Source organism: Monodon monoceros, unplaced genomic scaffold, assembly GCF_005190385.1.
Source record: "Monodon monoceros isolate NGI ecotype Baffin Bay Population unplaced genomic scaffold, NGI_Narwhal_1 Super_Scaffold_12, whole genome shotgun sequence".
NCBI classification, from domain to species: Eukaryota; Metazoa; Chordata; class Mammalia; order Artiodactyla; family Monodontidae; genus Monodon; species Monodon monoceros.
In genome coordinates this window covers 42,882,482-42,895,260 of record NW_021703768.1, presented here as the reverse complement: position 1 = coordinate 42,895,260, position 12,779 = coordinate 42,882,482, and positions in this window count along the sequence as shown.

Below are 12,779 nucleotides of genomic sequence, written 5' to 3'. Positions count from 1 at the left end.
TCCATATACAAAAGAATGAATCTGGACCCTTACCTCACACCACATGCAAAAAGTTAACTAAAAGTAGATCATAGAGCTAAGTGTAAAAACTAAAAACATCTGTCATTTAAAGCACACCATCAAGAAAGTATTTAAATGACAACCCACAGAATGGGAGGAAATATTTGCAATCACATCTCTGATTAGGGACTTGTATTTAGAATATAGGAAGAACTCTTACAAGTCAGTAATGAAAAGACAATCCAATTAAAGAATGAGTCTTTTGGTGGTATAAGAAGAAGGCCTGGACAACCAGAACCGCTTTTCTGGATTGGTTCCATCGATGCTTTGTCCCTGAAGACAGGAAGTATCTTGCCAGTAAGGAACTGCCTTTTAAAGTTCTTTCGATATTGGACAATGCCCCCAGCCACCCAGAACTCCATGAGTTCAACATTGAAGGCGTCAAAGTGATCTACTTGCCCCCAAACATAATGTCTCTAATTCAGCCTCTATATCAGGGGATCATAAGGACCTTTAAGGCTAATTATACATGGTACTCTATGAAAAGGATTGTCACACTATGGAAGAGAACCCTGATAGAACATCAGGAAAGTGGAAGGATTACACCATTCAAGATGCCATCGTTGTTACAGAAAAAACTGTGAAAGCCATCAAGCCTGAAACAATATATTTTTGCTGGAGAAAACTGTGTCCAGATGTTGAGCATGACTCCACAGGATTTACTACATAGCCAGTCAAGGAAACCATGAAAGAGAGAGACTGTGGATATGACAGAAAAAGTGGAAGCTGAAGGGTTCAAGATATGGATCTTGGAGAGATTCAAGAGCTAACAGACACCACACCAGAAGAATTCACAGAAGACAACTTGATGGAGGTGAGCGCTTCTGAACCAGTGCCAGACAATTAGGAAGAAGATGTAAAAGAAGCAGTGTCAGAAAACAAATTGACATTAGACAATCTGGCACAGGGTTCCAATTATTCAAAATTGCTTTTAACTCCTTTTATAACATGGGCCTTTCTGTGATACAGGCACTGAAACTAAAGCAAATGGTAGAAGAAAGATTGGTACCATATATTATAGAAACATTTTCAGAGAAATGAAAAAGCAAAAAAGTCAGAAATTATTATGTATTCTGTAAAGTTCACCAAGTGTGCCTGCCTCTCCCTCCTCCCCTTCCACCTCTTGTCACCCCTGAGACAGCAAGACCAACCCTTCCTCTCCCTCCTCCCCCTCAGCCTACTCAATGTGAAAATGACAAGGACCAAGACCTTTATGATGATCCACTTCTACTTAATGAATAGTAACTAATCATCATGTCATACAGCTAATAAGCTTATCTGTTGTGTATGTGTGTGTCTTCATGTGGAAATCTAATAACTGTACAGCAAGAACTGTATGAGACTTTTTTGTGACATCATCATCATCACCTAAGTATTCATCATGTATGACATCGTGTGCAAGACTAGTATTAAAGTGGATAGCCTACCCTTATATAGGCATAAGGTGAGTCATATTTAATATAAAATTAACTATGTGTTAGTTTTCTTACTGTGTATCAGCAAATTAGATAGGGGGGTATTTTTTAAGTAACAATGTTTCCAATGCTATATTACGAATATGACTGTAATACTGTATGCCATAAAAATGTTAAAACGATTCATTCATTAGTGTATAGGCTAGGCTATAGCAAAGCAATTGTATCAATTACACTAGGCTACCATTGAACTATCATATTGATGCTTCTTCATTATCAATGCATGAATCATTATACCTGTAAATAAATATGAATTTCCTTTTCACATTATCTTTCCATTTTTGATATTTAGTGTTAGTAATATGTATAACGTCTACAGTGTTTTGTATCATAATAGACAATATTGATGTAGGTACTGACAATTCATCTCATAAACAGAACAATGTAATTTTACAGTATCAATAAACACAGTACAGTACTGTAAATCTATTTTTTCTTCTTTATGATTTTAATAATATTTTCTATTCTCTAACTTATTGTAAGAATACAGCATATAATACATATAACACAAAATATGTGTTAATTGATTGTTTATGTTATCAGTAAAGCTTCTAGTCAACAGTAGGCTATTAGTAAAGTTTTGGGGGAGTCAAAAGTTATATGTGGATTTTCAGTGGTGCAGGGGGTAGGTGGATGGTTTGCGCCCCAACCCCTACATTGTTCAAGGGTCAATTGTATATTGCAAAATGCTCACCACAATAAGTCTTATTAACATTCATCACCACATACAGTTACAAAAATATTTTTCTTTTTCTTCTTCTTTTCTTTTTTCTTTCTTTATTCCTTTTTTGTTCTTTCTTATGATGAGAACTTTTAAGATCTACAGGACTTTGTAGGCTCCAGTCAAGATGGCAGAATAGAAGGACGTGGAGCTCACCTTCTTCCACAAATACATCTACATCTGAAACAATTCTTACAGAATACCTACTGAAGGCTGGAAGAATATTTCAAACACCCAAAATCGCAAGAAAGATCTCCATATAACCAGGTGGATCTTGGACTGAGGACAAAATGGCAGAGTAGAAGGAACTGAGCTCACCTCCCCTCATGAAAGCACCAAAATCACAACTAACTGCTAAACAACCATCAACAAAAAAAGACTGGAACCTACCAAAAAAAGATATTCTACTTCCAAAGACAAAGAAGAAGGAGGGGCACATTCGCAACACAAGCAAATCCCATACCTGCTGGGTGGGTGACCCACAAACTGGAAAATGATTATATTGCAGAGGTTCCCCCACAGGAGTGAGAGTTTGGAGCCCCATGTCAGGCTCCCCAGTCTGGGGGTCTGGCATAGGGAAGAGGAGCCCCCAGAGCATTTGGCTTTGAAGGCGAGAGGGGTTTGATCATGGGAACTCCACAGGACTGGGGGAAACAGAAACTCCACTCTTAGATGGTACGCACAAGGTCTTGTGAACACCAGGACGAGGGGAAAAAGCAGTGACTGCATAGAAGCCTGTACCAGACCTACCTACTGGTCTTAGAGGGTCTCCTGGGTAGGGGGCGGCTATGGATCACTGTGGGGACAAGGACACTGGTGGTGGTGGTACTGAGGAGTACTCATTGGCATGAGCTCTCCTGGAGGCAGCCATTTTGATGCCAAGACCTGATACACCCAACAGCCCGTAGGCCCCAGTCTGGGACGCCTCAGACCAAACAAGCAACAGGGTGGGAAAACAGCCCCACCCATCAGCAGACAGCCTGCTTAAAGTCTTCCTGAGCCCAGAGCCACCTCTAAACACACCCGTTGAGCACTTCCCCGGTGGTCCAGTGGTTAACACTCCATGGTCCCAATGTAGGGGGCACAGGTTCGATCCCTGGTTGGAGGAGTTCCGCATGCTGCAAGGTGTAGCCAAAAAAATAAAACAAAAAACACCCCTTGACATGGGCCTGCCCACCAGAGGGACAAGACCCAGCTTCACCCACCAGTGAGCAGCACCAGTTCCTCCCACCAGGAGTCCTGCACAAGCCTCTTAGACCAGCCTCACCCACCAGGGGGCAGACACCAGAAGCAAGAGGAACTACAATCCTGCAGCCTGTGGGACAACAAACACAGAAAGTTAGACAAAATGAGATGGCAGAGGAATATGTTCCAGACAAAGGAATAAGATAAAACCACAAAAGAACAACTATGTGAAGTGGAGATAGGCAATCTACCTGAAAAAGAATTCAGAGTAATGGTAGTAAAGATGATTCAAGATCTCGGAAAAAGAATGGAGGCACAGACCAAGAAGATACAAGAAATGTTTAGCAAAGAGCTAGAAGACATAAAGAACAAACAGGGTTGAACAATACACTAACTGAAATGAAGAATACACCAGAAGTAATCAACAGCAGAATAAATGAGGCAGAAGAACGAATAAGTGAGCTGGAAGACAGAATGGTGGAATTCACTGCCACAAAACAAAGGAAAAAGAATGAAAACAAATGAGGACAGTCTAAGAAGCCTCTGGGACAACATTAAATGCACCAATATTTACATTACAGGGGTCCCAGAAGGAGAAGAGAGAGACAAAGTGCCTAAGAAAATATTTAAAGAAATAATGGCTGAAAACTTCCCTAACATGGGAAAGGAAACAGTCACCCAAGGCCAGGAAGTGCAGAGTTCCATACAGGATAAACCCAAGGAGGAACATACCAAGACACATATTAATCAAACTGACAAAAATTAAACACAAAGAGAGAATATTAAAAGCAACAAGGGAAAAGCACCAAATAACATACAAGGGAATCCCCATAAGGTTATCAGCTGATTTTTCAGCAGAAACTCTGCCAGCCAGAAGGGAGTAGCATGATATATTTAAAGTGATGAAAAGGAAAAAACCTACAACCAAGAATACTCTACCCAGCAAGGCTCTCATTCAGATTCGACAGAGAAATCAAAAGTTTTACAGACAAGCAAAAGCTAAGAGAATTCAGCACCACCAAACCATCTTTACAACAAATCCTATAGGAATTTCTCTAGGTGGAAAAGAAAAGGCCACAACTAGAAATAAGAAAATTATGAATGGGAAAGCACCCAGTAAAGGCAAACATACGTTAAAGGTAGGAAATCATCCACATGCAAATATGATATCAAAACCAGCAATCATGAGCAGAATACAAATTCAGGATATTGGAAATGCATTTGAAATTAAGACACCAGCAACTTAAAACAATCTTGTGTATATAAAGATGGATATATCAAAACCTCATGGTAACTGCAAACCAAAACTCTATCAAGACAATAGATATACACACAAAAAAGAAAAAGGAATCCAAAAACAACACTAAAGATAGTCATCAAATCACAAAAGAAGAGAACAAAAGAGGAAGAGAAGAAAAGATACGTACAATAACAAACCCAAAACAATCAACAAAATGGAAATAAGAACCTATATATTGGTAATTACATTAAGTGTAAATGGATTAAATGGTCCAACCAAAAGACATAAACTGGCTAAATGGATACAAAAACAAGACCCATATATATGCTGTCTACAATAGACCCACTTCAGATCTAGGGACACATACAGACTGAAAGGGAGGGGATGGAGAAAGGTATTCTATGCAAATGGAAAACAAAAGAAAGCTGAAGTAGCAATACTCATATCAGACAAAACAGACTTTAAAATAAAGACTGTTACAAGAGACAAAGAAGGACACAACATAATGATCAAGGGATCAGTCCAAGAAAAAGATACAACAACTGTAAATATATATGCACCCAATATAAGAGCACCTCAATATATAAGGCAAATGCTAACAGCCATAAAAGAAGAAATCAGCAGTAACACAATAATGGGGGACTTTAATACCTCACTTACATCAATGAACAGATCATCCAGACAGAAAGTCAATAAGGAAACCCAGGCTTTAAATGACACGTCAGACCAGATGGACTTGATATTTATAGAACATTCCATCCAAAAGCAGCAGAATACACATTCTTTGAAAGTGCACATAGAACATTCTGCAGGATAGATCACATGCTGGGCCATAAAGCAAGCCCTGGTGAATTTAAGAAAACTGAAATCATATCAAGCATCTTTTCTGCCCACAACACTATGAGATTAGAAATCAACTACAAGAAAAAAACTATAAAAACACAAACACGTGGAGGCTAAACAAAATGCCATTAAACAACCAAGGGATCACTGAAGAAATCAAAGAGGAAATTAAAAAATACCTAGAGACAAATGAAAACAAAAATACGACAATCCAAAACCTATGGGATGCAGCGTAAGTAGTTTTAAAAGGGAAGATTAGAGCAATACAATCTTACCTCAGGAAACAAGAAAAATCCCAAATAAACAATCTAACGTTACACCTAAGGCAACTAGAGAAAGAAAAACAGACAAAACCCAAAGTTATCAGAAGGAAAGAAATAAAGAGCAGAGCAGAAATAAATGACATAGAGATGAAGAAAACAATACCAAAGGTCAATGAAACTAAAAGCTGGTTCTTTGACAAGATAAACAAAATAGATAAACCTTTAGCCAAACTCATCAAGAAAAAAAGGGAGAAGGCTCAAATCAAAATTAGAAATGAAAAAGGAGAAGTTACAACGGACATCACAGAAATATAAAGGATCATAAGAGGTTACTACAGCAACCATATGCCAATAAAATGGACAAATTCTTAGAAAGGTACAATCTCCCAAAATTGAACCAGGAAGAAATAAAAAATATTAACAAATCACTCACAAGCACTGAAATTGAAACTGTGATTTAAAAACTCCCAAAAGGGGGCTTGCCTGGTGGTGCAGTGATTGAGAGTCCGCCTGCCGATGCAGGGGACACGGGTTCATGTCCTGGTCCAGGAAGATTCCACATGCCGCGGAGCAGCTGGGCCCGTAAGCCATGGCCACTGAGCCTGTGCGTCTGGAGCCTGTGCTCCACAGCGGGAGAGGCCACAACAGTGAGAGGCCCACGTACTGCAAAAAAATAAATAAATAAAAATAAAAACTCCCAAAAAACAAAAGTCCAGGACCAAATGGCTTCACAGGCAAATTCTCTCAAACATTTAGGGAAGAGTTAACACCTATCCTTCTGAAACTATTTCAAAAGATTACAGAGGAAGGAACATACCCAAACTCATTCTATGAGGCCACCATCACTCTGATACCAAAACCAGACAAAGATACCACGAAAAAGGAAAATTACAGGCAAATATCACTGATGAATACAGATGCAAAAATCCTCAACAAAATACTAGCAAGCTGAATCCAACAATACGTTAAAAGGATCATACACCATGATCAAGTGGGATTTATCCCAGGGATGCAAAGATTTTTCAATATCCACAAATCAATCGTTGTGATACACCACATTAACAAACTGAAGAATAGAAAACATATGATCATCTCAATAGATGCAGAAAAAGCTTTTGACAAAATTCAACACTTATTTATGATAAAAACTCTCCAGAAAGTGGACATAGAAGGAACATACCTTAACATAATAAAGGCCATATGGACTTCCCTGGTGGTGCAGTGGTTAAGACTCTGCACTCTCAATTGCAGAGGGCCCAGGTATGTTCCCCGGTCAGGGAACTAGATCTCACATGCATGCTGTAATTAAGAGTTTGCATGCCACAACTAAGGAGCCTGTGTGCCACAACTAAGGAGCCCACGAGACACAAGTAAGGAGCCCACCTGCCGCAACTAAGACCCAACAAACCAAATAAATAAATATTTTTAAAAATAATAAAAAAAAAAAACAAAATAAAGGCTGTATGTGACAAACCCACAGCTAACATCATACTCAACAGTGAAAAGGTGAAAGCATTTCCTCTAAGATCAGGAAGAAGACAAGGATGTCCACTCTCACCATTTTTATTCAACATAGTTTTGGAAGTCCTAGCCACAGCAATCAGAGAAGAAAAAGAAATAAAAGGAATCCAAATTGGAAAAAAAGAAGTAAAACTGTCACTGACTGCAGATGACATGATACTATACTTAGAAAATCCTAAAGATGCTACCAGAAAACTACTAGAGCTCATCAACAAATTCGGTAAAGTTGTAGGATACAAAATTAATACACAGAAATCTATTGCATTTCTATACACTAACATCAAAAGGTCAGTAAGAGAAATTAAGGAAACAATCCCATTTACCATCACATCAAAAAGAATAAAATACCTAGGAATAAACCTACCTAAGGAGGCAAAAAAACCTGTACTCTGAAAACTATAAGACACTGGGGCTTCCCTGGTGGCACAGTGGTTGGGAGTCCGCCTGCCGATGCAGGGGGCATGGGTTCGTGCCCCAGTCCAGGAGGATCACGCGTGCCGCGGAGCAGCTGGGCCAATGGGCCATGGCCGCTGGGCCTGCACGTCCGGAGCGTGTGCTCCGCGGCGGGAGGGGCCACAGCAGTGAGGGGCCCGCATACCACAAACAAAACAAAACAAAACAAAAACTATAAGACATTGATGAAAGAAATAGAAGATGACACAAACAGATAGAAAGATATACTGTGTTCTTGGATTGGAAGAATCAATATTGTGACAATGACTCTACTACCCAAGGTAATCTACAGATTTAATGCAATTCCTGTCAAGTTACCAGTGGCATTTTCTGCAGATCTAGAGCAAAAAACCTTAAAATTTGTATGGAAACACAGAAGGCCCTGAATAGCCAAAGCAATCTTGAGAAAGAAAAATGGAACTGGAAGAATCAGGCTCCCTGACTTCAGACTACACTACAAAGCTACAGTAATCAAAACAGTAATGGTACTGGCACAAAACAGAAATATAGATCAACAGAAAAGAATAGAAAGCCCAGAGATAAATTCACACACCTATGGTCAATATATCTACAACAAAGGGGGGAAGAATATACAATGGAGAAAAGAAAATCTCTTGAATAAGTGGTTCTGAGAAAACTGGACAGCTACACATAAAAGAATGAAATTAGAACATTCTTTAACACCACACACAAAAATAAACTCAAAATGGATTAAAGACCTAAGTGTAAGACTGAATACTATAAAACTCTTAGAGGAAAACATAGGCAGAACACTCTGACATAAATCACAGAAATGTCTTTTTGTATCTACCTCCTAGTGTAATGAAAATAAAAACAAAAATAAACAAATGGGACCTAATTAAACTTAAAAGCTTCTGCACAGCAAAGGAAACCATAAACAAAATGCAAAGACCACCCACAGAAAGGGAGAAAATATTTGCAAACGATTCGACTGACAAGGGGTTAATCTCCAAAATATACAAGCACCTCACGCAGCTCAATATAAAAAAAAAAAAACAATCAAAAAATGGGCAAAAGATCTAAATAGATATGTCTCTGAAGAAGACAAACAGATGGCCAAAAACCACATGAAAAGATGCTCAACATCACTAATTATTAGAGAACTGCAAATCAAACTACAATGAAGTATCACTTCACACCAGTCAGAATGGCCATCATCAAAAAGTTGACAAACAATAAATGCTGGAGACGGTGTGGGGGAAAAAGAACACTCCTACACTGTTGGTGGGGATGTAAATTGGTACAGCCACTATCAAAAACAGTAGGGAGGTTCCTTAAAAAACTAAAAACAGAGGTACCATATGATCCAGCAATGCCACTCCTGGGCATATATCTGGAGAAAACTGTACTTTGAAAAGATACATGCACCCCAATGTTCACTGCAGCGCTATTTACAATAGCCAAGACATGGAAGCAACCTAAGTGTCCACTGACAGATGAATGGATAAAGAAGATGAGGTACATATATACAATGGAGTATTAGCCATAAAAAAGAATGAAATAATGCCATTTGCAGCAACATGGATGGACCTAGAGATTATCATACTAATTGAAGTAAGTCAGACAGAGAAAGACAAATAGCATATGATATCACTCGTGTAGGATCTAAAAAATGATACAAATGAACTTATTTACAAAACAGAAGCAGACTTACAGACTTTGAAAACAAATTTATGGTTACCAAAGGGGAAAGGTTGGGGGGGAGGGATAAATTAGGAGGTTGGGATTTACATATAAACACTACTATATATAAAATAGATAATTAGCACAGGAAGCTCTACTCAATACTCTGTAGTAACCTATATGGGAAAAGAATCTGAAAAGAAATAGATATATGTATATATATAACTAAATTACTTTGCTATACACCTGAAACTAACACAACATTGTAAATCAAGTATATTCCACTATAGAATAAAAATTAAAAATAAGATATATAAGACTATATATAGTCCTATATATATATATAGGACTATATATAGGACTATAATTCAAAAAGAGACAAGTACCACAATGTTCATTGCAGCACTATTTAGCCAGGACACGGAAGCAACCTAAGTGTCCATCGACAGATGAATGGATAAAGAAGATGTGGCACATATATACAATGGAATATTACTCAGCCATAAAAGAAATGAAATTAAGTTATTTGTAGTTAGGTGGATGGACCTAGAGTCTTGTCATACAGAGTGAAGTATGTCAGAAAGAGAAAAACATATACTGTATGCTAACACATATATATGGAATCTAAAAAAAAAAAAAAGCTCTGCAGAACCTAGGGGCAGGACAGGAATAAAGACGCAGACATAGAGAATGGACTTGAGGACACGGGGAGGGGGAAGGGTAAGCTGGGACGAAGTGAGAGAGTGGCATGGACATATATACACTACCAAATGTAAAATAGATAGCTAGTGGGAAGCAGCCACATAGCACAGGGAGATCAGCTCGGTGCTTTGTGACCAGCTAGAGGGGTGGGATAGGGAGGGTGGGAGGGAGACGCAAGAGGGAGGAGATATGGGGATATATGTATATGTATAGCTGATTCACTTTGTTATAAAGCAGAAACTAACACACCATTGTACAGCAATTATACTCCAATAGAGATGTTAAAAAAAAAAAAGATATACAGGACTTTGGCTTTTATTTTAAGTGAAATGAGGCGAAACTGGCAGGTTCTGAACAAATGAGTAAAATAGTCTTGACTTGGATTTTAGAATGATCATACAGTCTGCTGTATAGAAAATAAATGGCAAGGGACAAGAGGGAAACTGAGAGACTCTTTAGGAGGCTACTGCAATAAGAAACAATAGTGGCTGGGACCAGGGTGGTAACCCTGGATATGGGTGAAAAACAGTGATTCTAGAAGATACAGCTGATAGGATTTGCTGATGGCTTGGGTGTGAGGTGTTAAACAAAGAGAAATTTTAAGGATGATTGTGGATACAGCAGTTTTGGGAATGAAGATCTGGAGTCCTGGCACTGGACTGTTACTCTCAGTAGAATCAAAGGTCCAAAAAGGATACAGCAAAAAGCTAAAGGAATGAATCAGATTTGGGAAAAGGCGGAGATAAGCTGGAAGAGAAGCAGTACGTTGAGAAGAAGGCTAGAAATACATTAGGAACATGGAAAGGTTAGTATGAATTTACAAAATATTGTCAGAGCAGCGTCTAATTCCGAGTGATCACAGATTACCTTTCGTCCTCACACAACAGTAGAACGCTATCCCACTAAGAATGAAGCCATATAAGACTGTCTGAAAAAGCTGAGGGCACTGACTGACCATCCAGTCTCAGAGTCATCCACCTAAATTCTCCAGAGCCAACAAGAAGAATGTGTTTATAAGAAATAAATCACAGAAATTTTTTTCTATAACCTCAGTCTTCTGTTAATACTCCCAAAAGGAAAAGGTGTAGTGATACTTTTTCAAGAACATTTAATGAAAAATAAACAGTAGTAAAAGTCTATTAAAAAGTAGAGGATGGAGGGGCTTCCCTGGTGGCGCAGTGGTTGAGAGTCCGCCTGCCGATGCAGGGGACGCGGGTTCGTGCCCCGGTCCGGGAAGATCCCACATGCCACGGAGCAGCTGGGCCCGTGAGCCATGGCCACTGAGCCTGCGTGTCCGGAGCCTGTGCTCCGCAACGGGAGAGGCCACAACAGTGAGAGGCCCGCGTACAGCAAAAAAAAAAAAAAAAAAAAGTAGAGGATGGAAACTGGAGAAAGTAAACCTCCCACTTGCCTTCACCAAGCCACTGGTTTACATGTCCTTTAATGCATTACTATACTGTATTGCTCCTTCCTCGTCAATGCCTCCCACAGCTCCGGGGGACCCACTATTCTGACTTATGTACTATTAGCTTTCCCTTTTAACTGAAATGTATACGTTGACTTACATTTGGGGTTAAGTCTATCATCTTGCTTTTTGTTTTCTATTTGTCATATCAGTCCTTTGTTCCTTTTTCTATTCTTTTCTGATTTCACTTGGATTAATCAAGTATTTTTGTTATTCTACTTTTCAACTCTATTAACTTGTGTTTTGTATTAGCCTTTTAGTGATTACCTTAGAGCAGAACAATGCAATAAAAATTTCTAGCTTGATAGAATTGTTCCGTAACTACACTCTCCACTGTGGTAGCCACTAGCCACGTGTGGTTATGGAGCACTTGAATGTGGTTGTATGACTAAGGAACTAGATTTTTACTTTAACTTTAAATATAAATAGCCACATGTGACTAGTAGCTACTGTATTGGAGAGCACACCTCTAGACATTAAATATGCATCCTTGCCTCTTACAGTCTACCCTAAATCACTACATTTACCACTTCCTGAACAATGCATGATTGTATTAATCATGTTTTTTATTTCTGTATCTTATAATGTTTTGACATTTTAAAAATCTTGCTGACCAGGGAGAAACTGCCCTTCCCGGGGCTAGCCAATTCTTAGAGACAGCAATACCTTGGGTAGGAGCACGCCCTTCATGGGCAAGCCAACCGATCCTGAGTTTATATTCCCAATGACCCGCTTTACCTAACTCTCGCAGACCAAGCTAGTATTTCCCCTGAACTAAATCATCCCAGGGCCAGGTACTAGGCAATGACAGATCACCCCTGTAGCCCACAGCTAACTGGAATTATTCAAACTAGCCAACGCTATGCTGCTTACTCTGAGGGTTGCCTTTCCCACAGAAACCCCAGTAAAGACTCTGACCTAGGCTTTCCCCTCACGCCTAGTTCTACCTCCTGATGAAAATCTGGTGCTCCTCATGTGGCCCTGCATGGCATGACAGGCCCCCTTCTCTCAGGAAATGTAAGTAATAAATTTTTTTTTCAATGGCATTGGCTCCTCCATGTTGTTCAACTCCATAAATTAAAATCCCACAGTTATAAATAAAACAATTACAATTACAACATTTAACTTCATTTAACTCTCCCGCCATTTGTGCTACTGTTATCACATATTTTACTTCCACAGGCATTCTAAACACCAAAAGATTACT